This window comes from Culex quinquefasciatus, chromosome 2 (genome assembly GCF_015732765.1).
Source record: "Culex quinquefasciatus strain JHB chromosome 2, VPISU_Cqui_1.0_pri_paternal, whole genome shotgun sequence".
Classification (NCBI taxonomy): Eukaryota; Metazoa; Arthropoda; class Insecta; order Diptera; family Culicidae; genus Culex; species Culex quinquefasciatus.
In genome coordinates, this window is record NC_051862.1 from 687471 (window position 1) to 704345 (window position 16875).

General features: G+C 38.8%; 1 protein-coding gene across 1 annotated transcript in view; it reads left to right on the forward strand.

Annotated features, from left to right (window-relative positions):
- The first annotated feature begins 4216 nt into the window (after positions 1-4216).
- LOC6037255 (putative polypeptide N-acetylgalactosaminyltransferase 9) overlaps positions 4217-16875 on the forward strand; it is a 102630-nt gene continuing 89971 nt past the window's right edge. Inside the window, 2 exon segments of the mRNA XM_038254046.1 lie at positions 4217-4352; positions 5689-6063. The gene's annotated coding sequence lies outside the window, so the exon portion shown is untranslated.

Consider the following 16875-nt stretch of genomic DNA (forward strand, 5'->3'; position numbering starts at 1 on the left):
TCATGTTTTTTATTTGATCGCTGTCCCGTCTAGCTTCGTCTAAATTTTCCATAATAGCGTTCTCTAGTTATAGTGTGACAAACACAGAGCAACTTATATTTATTTATATAGCAATTACTGTTTGAAGTGCACTTGCCATTAACATCACATTTTAACATCATTGTATGTTTAACCCAATTCTGAGATAATTGGTTAGATTGATATTGTACATTGTATATATCATTTCAATGGGGTATCTTCGCTATAAATTACCGTTCCATTCAAATGACAATTAGTATCGTCAAAATGCTTCTCAAAGAAGTTTGTTTCTTGGTAGCCGTAGTGCTTTCGATTGCTACTTGCGGTTCTTCGTATAGAAATAGTACACTTATTTCACCAAGTTCCAATTGGAGTACTAAAGCCAAAATTTCGCGAGCAATAAATTCTGGAACAAAGTACATCGCTTTCAATGAAAATCTGAACTTTTTCGAAGCCTGGCAAATGTGTGAATCGTATGGCTTAAAGTTGGCATCGGTTACTTCTCCGGCAGACACGAACCAGATAAAAGTGGCCTTAAATAATGCAAACGCGAGAAACTGGGGAGAATATTGGATTGCTGGTACCGACCTTGGCAGGTCCAAGAGTTTCCTGTGGATCACGACAGGCAAGAATATTTGGCGTCCAAATTTCTATTTGAATTGGAATTCTGGCCAACCGGACAATTCGGGCGGCAACGAACATTGCATTGAAATTTACCAGGAAAGTGCAAACAGATGGAATGATCGGGACTGCTACGTGCGCCATGGATTTGTCTGTCAGCTTAGTACTCTTTCGTGCTGAAATGGTTTTAACTAGTTTTGCTAGTTTGTCATTATATTTTGCAATCCTATCTATACAAATAAAAATCCTGCATACATATTTCCTGTGCTCTTCACCTTAAAAACAGATTGGAAAGAACTAAGTAAAATTGATTATCAAGGAAATTGAGTTATGATGTGGAAACTAACCTACTTCAATTCAAAAACATAATCCACCTACGTGGTTTATGCTGCCTTCACTTTTTTTTTTGAAAACATGTCTATGCAAAGAATCAATAGAACTCAATTTCCAAACTTTATGGCTATTTTCATATAAAAACATTATGCAATAAGAAATGTTTGTGCTATTAATCGAGTCATGTCTTCAGAATTACTTTGAAGTTTGAATGGGATTGCCCGAAAAATCGGTGTTGTTTGTGTTTTTTTACATTTTCAGGTCCCACTGCACCTGATCGTATGAATGCGTCCCATATGCATTTTCATCGCTCTTGAGTTATTGATGCAGTTCAGTTCAAAGAAAGCCTGCGACATCCAGTACTTTGTTCTACAAATCAGCAGGAAATTCAGTTTTTCGCAAAAACTTAAGACGTAGCCTTATGTGTGGGACAAACTTGCCTAGCGTTTTTTCATCAGCTTGCTGTTTTTGCATATGGGACATTTATGCGAACATGGGCAGTCCAGGTCTTGGAACACAATCTTGGTTTTTGAAGATTTCAAAAATCGTACAGGAACTCAAAAATGTGTTCATTTTTGTAAGTTTTCTGTTGAAGCGGTATACGCACTTCTGAAGGAACCGGCGAAGAAAAATAAAAATGGGCAGCAGCGGCAGCCCCAAGAAATCGTTCCCTCGCCTTTTTTCTGCTATTCGTCAAGTCATTTCTTCTTGGGAGGTGCGTATTGGACTTTAGAATAAGATATTTATGCGAACAGAAGCAGTAAAAATATTGTAAATTTATAATTAAACTGATAAATTTTTATCCATTTCTTTATATTTATGATAAAAATGCAAAAATAAATAAGAGATTGAGACAATGAGAGAGTGTTATCTGCCAAGCAAGTAAAGTACATTTAATGCAGAAATGCAATTGCCTTAAAATAACATAAGATAAGCGAATTTTCTTTGTTTCTGATATAAATTATGTCACGCTTTGTTTACGTTTGACTTTCCTAGAAATAACTCTTGGTGATGCTGTAAAAATTTCACTTCGTATAATCGAATCACAACAAAATATATTTATTTTGTTGTCATATTTTTGATTATTTAGCACAGCCTTAAACTATTCTTTTAAATTCATTTTTGGAGAAACCTTAAAAAATGTTTACCAATATTTATCTATGTAATGTTACCAAGTTTTTTTTTAATTTTTTTGAGGTTTTATTTTTTTACTTCATAACAATCTTCAGAAAATAACATCTAAATACATATTTTTGAAAAGATATTAATGGTTTGTAGCTCAAGGGTCAAGTCTAAGTCAAGTGATATTCCTCATGCACGACAGGAAGCTGAGAAAGCTTTAGCAATCAAAATATTTTTCATCTCTATCTTATCTTTTCGATGGAGATTCTCTGCTCTATAAATGACTGTTTCATTAACAAGACACTTAGTATCACCAGAATGCTTTTCAAAGTAGTTTGCCTTTTGGTAGCCGTAGTTCTCTCGATTGCTACTTGCAGTTCTTCTGAAAGAAATGGTACTTTCATAGCACCTAGTTCCAACTCAAGCGCTCAAGCTAAAGTTTTACGGGCAGCAAGATCAGGAACAAAGTACATAGCGTTCCAAGAAAGGCTTAACTTTTTCGAAGCCTGGCAAGCGTGTGAATCGTATGGCTTAAGGTTGGCATCGGTGACTTCTGCGGCAGACACGAACGAGATTCAAGTGGCCTTAAATAATGCAAAGGCGGAACAATGGTGGACGTTTTGGATTGCCGGTACCGATCTCGGCAGGTCCAGGAGTTTCCTGTGGATTACAACAGGCAAGCCGATTTGGCGTCCAAATTTATATTTGAATTGGTATCCTGGCCAGCCGGACAATCATGGCGGAATCGAACATTGCATTGAAGTTTACCACGAAAGTGCAAACAGATGGAACGATAATGATTGCAACGTGCGTCAACGATTTGTCTGCCAGGTGGACTATTCTTCGTGCTGAAATGGAAAGAAAGTATTCCTGAAATCATATCTATATAAATCATTAAATAAATGAAATAGCCCACAGTAGTGTCATCTGGAGTACATGGGGTTAATCGAGACAGCTATTCTTTTTTCAGTTGAATGTAATTTTATTGGTGAATAATCAAGTTACAATTTAGTTTCTGGAGTTTTTTCTTGAAAAGGTCCAATAAACCAAATTTTTAGTTTTTGCTTATTGGGTGTTTTAAAAACCGCCTTGAGTCAGGGGTATTAAAAAACACCCAAAAAGCAATAATTGAAAAAAATAGTTTTTTGGACCTTTTCAAAAAAAAAAACTAAATTCCGGATTTGTTCATTTAGCATTCCAAATTGTAGGCAGTCCAGACTCGATCATCCGAAGGCCTTGGCAAAATTTAACTTCGTATAATCGAATCACATAAGTTAGTCTTTACTAGAGATTTGGACTTATTTTAACAAAATGTTTTAATATTTTTGAATACAACTTTTTTACAACAGGCCGACAACTCCGGTAAAAATCATTTGTGCTTCAAAGAATTTAGCAAACATTGAACTTATTTTTTTTTAATTTACAGATTGAAAAACTATGTCATTTTGATTGACAGAGTGACAAATTTGCGGGTTGACGAAATGACAGATGGTGACATAAGCAGAATGTGATATTGTCAGATTGTTTAATTGGCAGATTGTCAAAATGACAGATTGTGAAATTGACAGATTGTCATATGACAGATTGGCAAATCGAAAGATCGCCAAATGACAAAATGACCGTTTGAAAATTTTACTGAATTGCAAAGTGACAGATTGACAGAACGGCAAATTGTCAGTTTGACAAATTGACAGATTGGCGATTGAAAGTTTGACAGATTGGCGAATTGACTGATTAAAAAACTGACAGAAAGTTTGCATTTCACTTATTTCAATAACTTTTCACTCGCTAAATTGTATTTAGCATTGATGTATCCCTCGTTGGATAACACGCCTGGAGCTTTCAAGCTTCCACTATCGAGCTCCACCAGATGACTCCACCAGTGGAACAAAAAAGCTCCCTTTTTACAATACAACCAAACCAACACTCTCCCAGTCGTGGAGCAATGTAAACAAACCGGCGGTGGGCTCCCCATCAGCAGCGCTTGTTTATATCCATCATCCAACACATCGCCGCCTGCTGCGCTCGTAGTGTTGAACGGCACCGCGCTTCCATGTGGTGGTGTTAGCACGCGCAAGAGAGAGCGAAAGAAGCTCGAAGTTATTTCCCCTGGTCCGTTGGACCAGTATGGCCAGTCGTAATCGGTCGGGTTCTCTGCACGGTCGCAGCAGCAGCAGCAGCAGTCGTAGGAAGCAAGGAGCAGTCTTGGTTTGAAGCTGCGCGTCGCGACGACCAAGTTCCTTGTCTTGTTCCCTTCCGTGAGTGTGCGAATTCTGTGACGCAAAGTTTGACAGTTCGTGCGGTGGCTACTTGGATATCGTGAGTGGGATACCCCTTTCGGTTGGTAAACTGTGTAAGGGGTAGGAATTTCGCGTTGGTTTTGGAGTTGAAAAGGAAGAAATCTGCGTGAAGTAGAGGAGTGATTCGAGCACACTTTGGACAAGCAAGTGTGTAAAGTGTGTAGGAAACGACAGCAAAGTGTTTAGCAATGAGCTCACGTCTTGGGGCTTTTCTTCGGGTGTACACGCGAAAAAAGAGGCTCCCCATCGAGCTTGAGAGGCTCGTAAACGAGTATTGAACTTGAAATAGGGCACCCGACGAAGAAGTGCTGGACTTACCTGCTTGAGATCCCAATCGCCTCGCGGGTTCAGATTCTTCTTTGTTTACCCAATGGCTAATCGGGTTTTCTCTCATTCTTCTTTTAACTCGCGCCTGCTGGCTGTTGTACCTCTTTCTGTCCAGCCAGGTTCGGTCCAAGCAGGCCGAAGAATTCTTGGCCAACTTCAATTTGTTATGGACTCACGTCTGCCCGCCGTCGTCGTCGTCGCCGCCTACTCCTCCAGAGTACCATGCGGCGATCGCCGATGAGAGTGTGTTGCGGGTTGCTTGGATTGTTGAATTTTTGTTCAATGCCTCCACTCTGATCGCCGATTGGAAAGTAAAGCCTGAAGAGGATGCTAATGACAATACCCGTTAACTTTTCCCTTGTTGGAATTGCAATTCGCCTTTGTCGCGACTTGATTGGGACTTATTTTGTTTGGATTTTTATATCATTTTCCAGCGAAAGTTGTACGTCATCTGTCGCGCATACCAGTCGAAAATACATCCAATTCATTAATGCTTTTTGAGTCTATTTTTGTACCTTGGCGACGACAGACGACTGCGTTTTCTATTCTCTGAACACGGTGGTCGATGTGTAGGAGGACTGCGACTGCTTGTGTGTGGGTGGGTGGATTCGTCCTTTTATGTGCAACACATATCCTGCGCACACTCACACTCCCTCGCACAGGTGCCACGTGCTACTGTGTTGGTGTGCACGTCGTGATTCTTTGCAAAAGAGTGTGTGCGTGACTGGGAAGGGGAAATTTCGACAATCCGCTGTTCATGAATCCAAGTAGCCAGTGCTTTTGAATGAAGTTGGTGACTTTTTCCTCGATGGAATGCACATGCAAGGCCTGCTGCGTTCTCTCGAGACGATAGCAAGTGGGGTCCAGATTGTTAGTGTGTGGCTGTATGAGATTGTGTGTTCTAAATTCACGAAGGAAAAGCATTCTAGGGGAAATTGTATTCATATCGATTTTCTTCCTCCAACAGAGAGCAAACACATGTAAAGTGTTCAAATTGGTGTGGTAGTGTGCGTGTGACGCAGAAAAGTGAAAGAACGACCAGATTGGATAGATATGTGAAAAAAAAACAACACAAGCAAGAGGGGAAAATAGAATAGCAACAAAAATATCATAGCACATATCGAAAGGGGCATCCAAATGAATGAAAAGAGAAAAAAATATATCAATTACAAAAAAATTACAACACACATCTGAGAACGAGCGAAGGGTATAGAGTGCTGAATGATATTGGCAAAGTGCGAGCGCAACGTGTCAAGTGAAGGAGGAAAATACATGTGCTAAATGTCAACAAAGTAGGCTGCGGACGTGACCATCAGAAGGGAAACTGAACTGATCAGCTCAGGTGAGTTCCAAAACCGAAAGCTCCCCCACCGAACAGCGTCGCGCGAATGAATATGATAATTAATTGCGGAATGATTTCTTTATTTATGTGACTGATTTTGAAGCCCGCCACGCTGATCGCCGAGATGATGCGACGTGGAAATATTAAAATTTTTAGTTATTAAATTCAGCGTGCATCAGAAGTCGTCGCACACGTCCGGGAACTGACTTGGGGGGTATAAATTATTAATGCAAAAGTATCGGCTTAAATCACTTCCACCTGCTTGTTGGGCTTTGCATCTTTTTGCGTACAAGCTGTCAAACCGGAACGGGGTGCGGCGGTTAGTATGATGTGCTGCGACATTTATACTGACTGGCTCTGGGCGAAAGTTGGCTGGAGTAGGATGAGCAGCAAAATCCAAATTTTGGCTTGATTTGAGTGGTTTGAGAGGGAGGAATGAGACCCCGGTGACATAAGTTGATAAATATTTGACACTTTTTGGGTGAGATTTATGCGAGTGAATTATTAATAAGCGTGTTGACGAAGTGGTTTAATGTCTTGAAATTGGTTTGTTAATAATTTTATTCGAATCGGAAGTGTAAAAATATAGTTATGCTAGATTAATCAAAAATATTATTCAATAATGTTTCAAGTAATTTTTCTAAATATAATATGTTAATTTAATTCAGTCCATACCTGATTGTTCGAAGCCTCGATTATCTGAAGTTTCGATTATCTGAAGGTTTGTATGGAACTTCAGACAATCGAAAACTAAATTTAAATTTCAAGCCCAAAAAATTACCCAATATGTATCACAAGATGGTTTTTACAGCATTACAGTTATGCCTCTGTCACAAATTTGCAATATATATCAATGCATATATGAAAGATGAAAATATCTTTTCCCCAAGTTTCACGTCCTTTTTGCTTTCTATGGTCCCAACATTTATTTTTTTAAAAAGCTTTGAAATGCTGCAAAATTTATTGGATTTTCCGAAAAAACATACTTTCAAGAGCACATTATAGGGGTTTTAGGGGTTAAAACTCAAAAAATGGTCTAAATCTAACTATTCCAAAATATTTTCTAGTAAAATGCTGATAACTTGTAAAAAATACATGCATACCTTTTATGTTTATACATAATTTAGTTTTTTTTGTCTGCTCTACAACTTTGTAAATTATAGGTACTCTCTAAAAAATGATCAGGGGCCAAAGTTACCCCTCAGACCAACGCACAGTGGTCCAGATCGCAAAATTAAGTGGAAAATGGATTTTCCGAAAAATGGTTAAGTTTTGGAGCTTTGGTGTCTTCAGAAGAGTTGTTGCATATGGAAAGGGGCAACTTTTGGTTTGGTTCACGATTAGGGTGATTTTAAAAATCTAACTTTACAGGAATATTTTTGGGAATTTTGTCTTCTAGAAAGTTGACTTGCAATAAGCAACTTTGTCGAAGACACCAAAATTTTAATCTACGCCTTCTACGACCAAATTTATAGCATCTGAGCAAACCTTCAAAATCAGTTTTTAACGTGGCAATTTTAAGTTTTAAAGTGGTATTCGGGGCACTTTTAGAGCTTAAAAACAAACATTTTATTATCTGACAAGTCAATTTGGACTTAAGGGTCAAAGTTACAGCATTTTAAGGTAAAAGATGCAAATTTAAAACTTAAATATCTCGAGCATTTGAAACTAGCTACAAACGCACTCAGGGTTTCTTTAACTCGAGATATCTTCATTTGATAAAGTCTAATTTTCAAGATCCACCTAACGAATTTCGAAAATTGTCCAAATATATGTTTTTCCATGAATCTGAATCTGCCCTCAGAATTGACCCAAAGTGAAAATCGATTTTTGGTCATATTTTGGGTTTAAATGATAATTTTACATGAAAACCCAAAATATGACCAAAAATCGATTTTTCGACACTTTGGGTCAATTCTGAGGGCAGATTCAGATTCAGCGGCCAAAATTACATGGAAAAACATATATTTGGACAATTTTCGAAATTCGTTAGGGTGGTCCCATAAGGTTTTCCCTTGAAAATTAGACTTTATCAAATGAAGATATCTCGAGTTTAAAGAAAAACACCCCTGAGATTTTTTCAGCGTTTGTAGTGCTAGATCTCCTCTTTCAAATGCAACCTAGTGCTTAAAATTTGGCTTGCGCCTTTTCGAGATATTTAAGTTTTAAATTTGCATCTTTTTTACCTTAAAATCGCTGTAACTTTTGACCCTTAAGTCCAAATTGACTTGTCAGATAATAAAAATGTTTGTTTTTAGAGCTCTAAAAGTGCCCGAATACCACTTTTCTCTAAAACTTAACCCTGAATTGCCACGTTAAAAACTGATTTTTGAAGGTTTGCTCAGATGCTTTCTATAAATTTGGTCGTAGAAGGCGTAGATTACGAGATAATTTTGTGTCTTCGACAAAGTTGCTTGGATTGGCAAGCCCGTCAACTTTCTAGAAGACTAAAAAATTCCCAAAAATATTCCTGTAAAGTTAGATTTTTAAAATCACCCTAATCGTGAACCACCCTAATTTTCAACCAAACCAAAAGTTGCCCCTTTCCATATGCAACAACTCTTCTGAAGACACCAAAGCTCCAAAACTTAACCATTTTTCGGAAAATCCATTTTCCACTTAATTTTGCGATCTGGACCACTGTGCAACGTTTCATAGAAATCAAAGAGGGGTCGGGGCAACTGCTTCATTTTTGTTGTAATTTTCTCTCTTCGATTTGTATTCACCAATATTCTGTTTACCTTTTTGGACTGCATTTGACAGTCTCTAGGTCTGACAGTTTTAGGGTTGCTTTTGGACCAAGCGAGGGATCAATATTTGTGTGAAATAGTATCATTGGATATCATGAATTTGATGTAATTGTAACTTGCACACCCTTTGAGTGATTTTTTTCACTATATGTTCGTAACTGTCTGACTTTTGTGTAAAATGGTCGCATACTGCCCATGTTCGCATAAATGTCCCATTTGCAAAAACAGCAAGCTGAGAAAAACGCATTTGAAGTTTGTCCCATACGTAGGGCTACGTGTTAAGTTTTCGCGAAAAAACTGGATTTACTCTTGATTTCTAGAACAAAGTACTAGATGTTATAGGCTCTTTTGAAAGAGCACACGATTTAGAACCAAACTGCATCAAAAACTCGAAATCGATGAAAATGCATATGGGACATTTATGCGATCAGGGGCAGCATAATTCTGGAAAATTTACAAATATCCACTGACACTTCCCTAAAACATTTCCAAATTTTCCTCTTCCCTTCAACTCCAGAACGAATCCAATTCGTTTTAATGGTCTTCCTAAACTTTTTTTTATTCAATTTCCCAGTTGTCGAAGCGAAAAACAAATTGTATTTTTTTTGCACCTTCCCCAAAAGCCGGTACCCACATATATCTCAATTTTTTATCCCCCCCCTCCCCCTCCTCGCGCACCGCACCCCACCCTCTAACCATGTGGTCATGGTCCTTCCCAGACACGTTCTGGATAACTTTGAATCCATGGCAAGCTTGGATGGTTAGAGTCACCTACCCCACCTCAAACCTGTAGGGTAAGGGTGTCCAATTTCGATTTATGTTATAATCGTGTGTTGTGTGTCCTTTGCCGGAGACTCGTCGGCTGTAGCCTCCGGGAACGGAACAAACGGCGTTATTTTTGCGACGAGCACGTTCGGACGGAGAAAAAAGTGCAATCTTCGTTCGTTTTTTGTCCTCTGCAACGATGCGAACGCCTCGCTCGCCGGGTTCATGCCTCGGTAAACGTAAATTTGCCGTGTTGGTTCTCAGTGGCGGTGGCGTGAGTGAGTGATATCCGTGTTTCGTTCCGACTGCGTCGTCTAGGTAGGCTGCGACAGAAAGGGGTCTCGTCTCCCGGACTGCTTTGATCTGCGTGGGGATGGACTGTTTGAAAAGGTCAAAGCTGTCAAACATAAATGTCTTGAAAGTTTGCTGAAGAATTACATTGGGTCCGGAAATTTTCTGGAGTTGTCTATGTTGGAATGCCAACTGGGGTCATGTTTCCCCATAATTTTTCAGCGTAAAATCCATTAGAGCGGATCGCAAGCAAGAAAATACAGAAAAATGCAGAGTGGCAGCCGAATCCAGAAGAACGAGACTTGATGGAAACAAACACCCCACCCACCTTGTCCGGCCTCTCCGTTTGTGGACTTGCAAATTTGCAAAACTAATGATGCCTTTTCTTCTGCACGACTTACTCGGCCGGGACGTAAATCTGAGCTGGCTGCTTGTTTTCCTCTCGCCCTTGTCATTGGCCCTTTTCGGGTTTCCTATATCGGTCCCCCTGTTGTTGTTGTTGCCATTCGGCCTGCTTGGATCCAGATCATGTGTGGGGCCTGCTCCGCTGGACTGTTGCAACTTTTCAACAACCCGGCAATCAGTCGGTTTTTCCAGTTTCTCGTTTCAACCAGCGTTCGTCTCCTTGAACGTGAAACTGGATTTCAGCGGGAATTTTTTTTCTCGCTTCTCTCGACTCGAACTTCAAAGTCCGCTGCAAGTTTTCGGATTTTAGTTCATTCAACGCTGCTGAGTCACCCGAGCTGAGCTGCGTCGCTTCGAGACCTTTTTACCAAAGATGGCCAAACCAGGACCATTAAATCAAGGCTCTCTTTGATTAAGTTCTCAAAATGGTTGTTTTCGTATGATTGATCGAGGCAAGCTGTGTGCGCGATTGAGCTCGTAAAAGAAGTGGCCAACTTTGCGCAACTAAATAAATAAAGTGGGAAGAAAACTCGCTCGAGATAAGTACGTCAGCAGCTGCTGTTCAAGTTTGCTCGGGTATTGCTAATGCAAAAAAGTTGCTGCTGCTGCTTCTGCTCTGGTGTGTGCATAAATACGTTCCAACAGCCGTTGGCAAAGTTTTTCCTCCGGGATTGACAAGCTGCCCGGCTGAGTAAAGCTTTGGCAATAGTTTCATCTTTTGCCCAGTTGGTGTTGACGGGTACGACGATGCGACAAGTTTTTAAAGGATAATTTATTCAGCAATTAGTAAGCTTTCTGTTTTCGTCTGTACAAGACATCTCACTATTGCTTGGAAACACTCGAGATTTTTTCAGGCATGAGAAATGTTGGTAAAACATTCGATATTTTAATATTTGCCATATTTGTAGTCCTTTAAAATCTATCAATTTCAATTTGGCGATTCCATCGTAGCAACCTACTCTCCAATCATTGCGTCAAGCCCCAAAGTTGCCTGAAGAAGGTTTCCACGTCAGACCGCCGTACCTGCAGACTACTTCGATTGGCGTGGGTAGCCACAATCTACCTTCCCGCTGTCAATATGTTACATGTCCAATTACGGGGGGTGTTTGATAACAAAACCGTGTTTGTTTGAAAACATGAAAATTGACTGAATAATTATTTCTCACTCAATTCACTAACGAAAGAACCACGTTCTTATCAACCAGTGCACGAGCAGTTTGTCATGGTTGGTTGAGGCGACAAATGAGGGAGAGCAAATCGGATAGCGTCGTCCCCTTTAACAAGTGATGAGGGGTCCACCAACGTGGAGTTCCGCTCTCGAGCGGTACCGCTGGAATTTAAGATTTAATTACTGGATGTCCCCTCGGTTTGTGTAAAGGGGTAAAATGTGATACGGGCCGAGAAGCCTGCTCTGATAAGAGTAACCTCGTGTGTGTGTCGAAGAGATTCAAGCAAACGACGATACGAGCAGTGAGGGAAACTACCATTTGTGTACATCTCTACTATGCAGACGAACCATAAAAACGAACCACTTTTGAGGTTCTTCTAGTTCGTCACAAACTCCAACTGAAAAAGTCATAAATTTGCTGGCGCCGTTGGTGGAAGTTCGGCAACAAACCGCAAAACTGCTTCAAAGTAGAAAACACATTCAAATTCTTTCACGACGTTGATACAAATTTGCAAGTAGTTTTTTTGCTGCTAAACGTTCGACTAAATAAAGACAAATGCAGATTTGAAGGTGCCGTAAAATTTAAAAGGCCATAAAATTGTTCAAAATAGTTCAACATGCAATACATCGCAGTTGGCTGTGTAACATCTTCAATGGTGCCGTAAGACCCTAATTACTGGATAACTTTTGAAACAAACTTGCGGTTCATTCACAGCTGAAAAACGTGGTGTGTAGCACGATGCGAGTCAAAAAGTTATCTTCAGGTTCTTATCAGCACTGTTTTTGTTGTGTAGTCCACCTTGTGACGCGAACACCTTCTCTTTGGACCAATGTCAACGTCGACGTCCAGGAAACATTCCTCCATACGTGACACGACAGCTGAATGATAGATTTATTTTGCCCGGAACAATTGTAGGATGTTTTTAGTTGAATTTCATTTGATATAAAGTTATTTTTTGTAAATACAAGTAGGCTTTGCTTTCTTTAATAGTTTCGATTCGATGCATGGCAGGCTTTGCCAAAATCAGCGCTTATCGCGTTGTAATTGAATTATTTGGAAGCTTCGGCAGAGTTGTTATCTGGTTATCGCACAGATTGCGATGTTGTTGACACAGTGTTGGCGGTGGTGGTATATTGAAACAAGATATGACATCACCTGCTGTCGGGGGTGAGCTGGCACTTGCCGCGTACACCCATACGGGAGCTGCCGATATCCAGGAAAATAACCAACCAATTATATAAAATCACTTTATTAAATTGCAAAAATCTCAATTTAGTTTAGGAGGCCAATATTTTCAAAAAACTTCATAATTTCAATGAAAATAAAAGTCTAATCAATTGAAAACAATTTTGGAAAACATTCTCCTGCGTTTAAAATCATATTCAGCATGTTTGAACTCGTTCAAAAATATTTTTAATTTTTGTAGAGTTCACAGTACCGCAAAAATAAATCGCCGGATTTTTTTTCATTGTTTGGATATTTTAAAAACTAAAGATTGCAAAACAACTGAGCAGGTGAAAATAATAGTTTAGGCAACATGTGGCAAAAAATGGGTTTTTTCAGCACGAGTCGTACATTTATCCAAAGAGGTTCACCGGGTTGGATAAATACGACGAGTGATGAAAAATTCAAGTTTTGCAACGAGTTCCATAAAAAGTTTTTTGCAATTCAGAAAAAAACATCCTTTGAACAGAATTATAGGACGAATGTCCATGTATTTTGTCAATAAATCGTTTAAATCAGCGATTCTCAACGGGGGTACCGGGCCTACTTGATTTACATGGCAGGGGGTACCGTCGTAGAAGAAGGTTGAGAATAGCTGGTTTAATTAAAAAAAATGTTGAAAAGTGTTACTTTTCGAAACAAGTGCTGAAAAGTTCAACTTTTCAGCACCTATTTCAGTGTTGAAACGTTTCAGCATTTATTTTGAATAGTGTTGCTATTCGATTCTGTTATTTTTGGTACAGAAAAGTAGGCTGTTTTGTCGTTCAAGAATGACAGTAAAAGTAAGTAGTTGCACGACGGAATTGCAAAAATGCATTTTAAAACAGTTTTTCATTCAATTGTAATTTCAATTTGTTATTTTTTTTGCTCCCTGCCCTCGTCCCAGAGTCGAGGGACATAAACTTCAAAAAATATTTGCAACGGCCTGGACTTTTCACAAAAAAAAAATTGCAAAAAAAATAATTTTTGAAAAATCTAGTTTTTGGATTTAGTTTTGATGAAAAAATATTATCTGTTGAGCAATGACAAAAGTTGATCAAAATTTATTTTGCAGTGTTGCCAATTTTCAAAAAAATTATGATTTTTGATAAACGTTGAAAAAAGTCGAAACAAATGTTGAGACGTAAAACCAAATTTGCAATCGAAAAGTACTTTCAAAATAGATTTTTTGTTTATAACGAGACTGTTTTACCTGTAGAAGCTATAAACAAACCATCTCTAAAATTATTTTATTTTTTGATCTGAAAATTTTCTTTAAATTTACTCCAACGATATTGAAGGTTGGATCAATGGTTTTAGCCTCTTTAAGAAAAGGAATTGTAAGGAACAATGAGGTTGTTATTTAAATTTTTTGACCTTGCATCTGGCTTCTTAAAAATTTGACGCATTTTTGATGATTTAGAGAAAACCTTATGTTTTCTTTTAACTTTTCTTTAGGAGGTTTTTGCAGTAACCAGATCGCAATATTTAGTGGAAAATTGATTTTCCGAATAATGGTGCAGTTTTGGAGCTTTGGTGTCTTTAAAAAAGTTTTTGCTAATGGAAATGGACAACTTTAGGTTTAGTTGAAAATTGGGGTAATTCACGGGTGATTTTACTGATCTAACTTTCAGGAATATTTTTGGGAAATTTTTCGTCTTCTAGAGAGTTATAATGTTTGCCAATCCAAGCAACGAAGACACTAAAATTTTATCTCGCTATCTGATCCTTCTTCGACGAAACGTAAAGAGATGTGGATAAAGTTTGATTTGGGTGCTGGCTACTTTGTTTTGATAATGGATATTTTACTAGCTAGCGAACCAGCTACGGCTGGAGGCTAGTGTAAATAAAGATATCATGATAAAGTTGATCTCGTTTGATAAACATTTCACTGGAAATGTTGTGAACCAGATGTTTCTGAGAAAGTGTTCAAGGAAAAAGGCAAGTTTCACCAGCTAGATTAAATCAATTTAGTCACGTTTCCAAATGCATTCGGGTAAATTGGCCAAATTTGTTCGTAGAGTGACCCATTTCCAAAATTAAATTTAAACATTCCCATAAAATCACTTGCCGTGTAGCAACTGATTCGAGTATGTGCACTCGTTTTCCAAGTTGCCGCCCAACAAAAAAGGGTAATAACACTTAACCCAATTTACGCTGATGAAAAATCTCATCAAAAACCAGCCGAAAAACCATCGCAAATCAATTTGCTGATAAAGCCTACCCCCGGCGGAACTCATGGCCTGCTACGATGGCGACGACCAAGCGACGACTCATGAAAAATAGATCGCAGTCGGGATTTTAGTGAAACGAATCAACAAAGTGTGAGTACACGCGAAACAGGTTACACAGCGAGTTTGTAAGTCAGTCCTGGATTAGTTGAAAAGAGGAAGGGAGAGAAAATATCGAGTGTAAAAGTTAAAGCAAGTGAAAGAGTAGCATCTCTCTATAAAATAAAGATCAGATATGAATAAATAATACGGTTTTTCGGACGTAACACCGTTCAAAGTTGGGCCGTAAAAATCAAGCAGCAGCGGGCACCAGTAGCGTTCTTCTTGCATTATTTAGTGCGAAACTCTCCGGTCTTGCCCCTTTTGGATCTTTCCACTTTCGGCGCTGAGCCGTCCCGGGATGGGGATCGAACAAATGGCACGATTCCTCTTTTTCCTCGGTTTGCTTCTATTTTGGGGATTTCTCAGCCCAGCGCAAAAACAGCGCAAATTGCAAGGTAAGCCACCAACTAAGACTGTGTGGGGAGCAAAAGTTAAAGGCTTGTACTTTTCTTTCGACTTTTTTTTTACTTTCGAGCAACTCGTTACACTCACAAAACGCCCCTCATTTCGGGAGGTAAATTATAGGGTAAAGGTTAAGTTTTTTTTTTCGGCCGTAATGACTTATTTCTTCTCGGCGACTGCTTCGTTTGTCATATTGGCAATTTCGTTACGAAATCCCTGACTGACGCACTGGATCGATTTGAAATTTTCCTTTGACCTCTCTCCAGTATTGAGTGTGAGTGTTCGTCATCATCCTTTCGGGAAAACGTGACCAGATTCCAAACATATATTAGATCCACTCCACAGGGGGAGACGGACGCCATTTTTCCTCTTGTTAGAAGAGTGCTCGTTTGAAATGGCACAAAGCACAAAATTCCATTTCATCGTTCAAATTACCCTTCCTCCCCCACTCGTCTCATTTTTCACACTTCACCTGAACTTCATTCTGGAAGTTTGAGAACCATCCATCCGTCGATAAATCTATATATAAAGATATTTTGCCCCACGAATGAAGTCGAGTGTGCGAAGAGGTTGAAAATTCCAACCAGGTGTCATCATCATTTATCATAATACCTGGTGCGTGTTGTTTTTCGTCTGATTCCCTACTCGACAAAAAAAAGGTTATCAATCTCTATCACTCGTTTTCGAAGTATAGAAAACTTGGGCGCTTCTCTTTTTTCGGTAGAGGTCAGTAGAGGTAATCGAGAGAATGGACACACTTGGCGATCTGAACGGTTATCCCATTTCGACCGATGATTATGATGACTTTGTGACAGGTTGATAATGGCGTTTTTGGTTGGGTGATATTTTTTCCCTTCTGTCTGGGTTAATTTCGAAATGGACAGGATGTTTCATTCCAATGTGGCAGTTGGGATTAACGTGAGTGATAAATTAACTTTTGTTTTCTTTCTCGTTGCAGGTAATTGGGACTTCTTGTTATCAATATTGGCACATATTTTTGCAGAATAGACTGGTGACAAGTAGTAAGTTTTGCTATTTATTTTGATTAACATTTTCGGCCGTATTTTAGGATGATTTGAAAATTATTTGTTTTTCTTTAATATCTAGCATTTTTTTAATATCTAGCAATTCAATAATATCTAGCAATTCAATGTCAAATAAGGTATCGGTTGAATCTAGATTTCGGATTCCGGTATATTTTTAAACTGGTAAAAAACCATATTTTAAAGTTTAAGTTCTTAAAGCTTGAAATCATAGACTCATCAACTGGTGATAATCTAGACTTTAATCTGAACTTGAATCTAAATTTCCAGACTGAAATTTGTATAATTTGTTTCTCTTTAGGGAAAACTGGGAAAACATTTAAAAAACCGAGATTTGGGAATTTCCGGTTTTTGAAAAATCCCGACAATTCTGGCCCCGACAATTCCGACCCACTCCGAGTTCAATAAAACTAGTCGCAAATATTTGTATAAGCTGTATTTTAAAAGCTAG